Source organism: Dendropsophus ebraccatus, chromosome 6, assembly GCF_027789765.1.
Source record: "Dendropsophus ebraccatus isolate aDenEbr1 chromosome 6, aDenEbr1.pat, whole genome shotgun sequence".
In the NCBI taxonomy this organism is placed as follows: Eukaryota; Metazoa; Chordata; class Amphibia; order Anura; family Hylidae; genus Dendropsophus; species Dendropsophus ebraccatus.
Genome location: NC_091459.1, coordinates 19,074,930 through 19,077,143, shown reverse-complemented (window position 1 = coordinate 19,077,143; position 2,214 = coordinate 19,074,930).

The window sequence follows — 2,214 nt, the reverse complement described above, 5'->3', positions numbered from 1 at the left end:
CAAAGGTTATCAGTGCATTGAAGCAGAGATCTCTGTCTTTTGCTTGTTAACCCTTTTTTGTGTTGCAGCATGTAAGTAAACATTGGGTCACTTACACACTGCAGTATATAAGGGGTTAAGCAGACGGACACACACTCTTTGCTTCTCCCCCAGGCCTCTCTCCTGCAGGGGCCCCATAGCAACTGCCTACCCTGCCATTGTGGTAGCTACACCACTGGCACTGGGTCAGGGAGAGACAGGTCATTCTGAAGACTGTTTCGTGGGTAGAATTTCCCACTTTCTCCAAGAGGCCAGAGGAATCAAGAAGTTCTACCCGCAAAACAGTCTCCAGGATGACCTGTCTTTCCCTGCCCCAGTGCAATATTCCTGGAAGATGCTACAATAAAGATTGCAAGATAGGAATTTTGGTGAGTGCTGCTTGAACATTTTTGCCGTTCTGTCTCTAAAAACCCTATTAAACAAAGCAATTATCGGCTGTATTTTCGCCGATTATCGGCCATCATAACCGATAATCGCTTTGTGTAATAGAAGGCAACAATCAGCCGACATGAAAGATGTCAGCTGATCGTTTTCTGTCAACACATTGAAAGACAAACGACTAAGATAGCAAAGATCTGCTGCCATCGTTCCATGTAAAAGGGGCAGTGGCAGCAGACCACCGCTATCTCCTATGGGCTCCCAAGACGATCTAAAGATCGGGGAGCCGGGAACAAGAAGCAAGCGAGCGCTGACCTGACAGGTCGGCACTCGCTTGCTCCCGGAGATGGCCCCATAGAGGCTTAAGGCTTGTGCCATTTCACAATATATAGAGATGGGGATGATCTTGACATATCATATATAAAAAACTGCATTGCAATATATGATGACACATAAATTACAGTACAGTCACTATAAATACAATTTTAATGTTTTCCAGTGGGAAAATAGTAGTAAAAAAAAATTGGAAACAATGGCGTTGCCGAACAAGTCACTGCTGCAGTTTTATTGCAAAAGACAGAAAACACAGAGTCATAGTCTGAAAGAACAAGGATTCCAACTCTTGTAATAACACTCATGCTGATAGAGCACTTGGTGCACTCTGCCAGGCCTATTTTCTTATTAGTGATTATTGTATCTTCTAACTGTGCTTGCCAGTGACTATTTAGATTGTACACTGGTATTTTTCATTGCACATAACATCTTTTTCATTCCTTTGTATCAGCAAAATAAGGACAGAAAATGTAACAAACTAGTTGTCAAAGGGAAACTGACAGCAGGGATCTGCATATATCCATGCTGATAGTTTCCAGTAATCTACTGAGCGGGCATCCTGTAGGCAAAGTAACTTTTTTTCCTACGTGTGATCTGGTGTTTTCGGAAAAGGGATCTTTATTTTGGGCTGACAGGGCCACAGAGGCGGGCCTGTGCACACCCTGCTCCCTGGTCACCGCTGTGTCTTCAGGCCAGTTCCGCCTAAGTCAAGAAGAATTGACAGCCAGATCCTGTTGAAATCCCGGCTGTCAATAATTTTGGAGGCTTCTTGTAGCAAATTTTGTAACAGCACTCCTGTGGTAGTCAGATGCTCAGTGAGAATGGGTTCCTCAACCACAAACAGTATTTTTGACATGTCATAGAGACATCTCAAAAATTTTGATTGATCCGGGTCTGAGTGTCCTCTCCCCGCTTCTTGAGTTAGAAAAAGTAGTTGGACTCCATAGAGCTCCATTCTAAGTCTGACTCTTTTTTCTAACTCAGAGTGGAGAGTGAACGCGCTGCAGCGTAGTCTTCTCCTGGCTTATTCTCCAGATCAGTACAGGTCTGAAAACTCAGACCGGGACGGATCGAAACTTTTGACTTGATGATCGAACAGCGGAAAATCTTAGGTTCTATAAAGCTCGAACCTTGTTGAACCTTCCCCATTTGATTCCCCGGGAAGGCATCGGGAATCAAATGCGGAAGGTTCAACAAGGTTCGAGCTCTATAGAACATAAGATTTTCCGCTGTTCAACCATCTCTTTCTATGACATGACAAAAGTTTTTTGTAACAACAGGGACACTTTAAACGTAGTGTAGTTATAACATTTCTCCTTGTAATCCCACCAGATATATTAGTAGATAGAGACAACGTTTCGGTCCTTCCGGACCTTTATCAAGCCCTGGCCTCTGATAATAGCAGTTTATAGAAATCTGGTAGAAAGAACTCCTGGGATTGACAAAGGTCTGGGAGGACTGAAA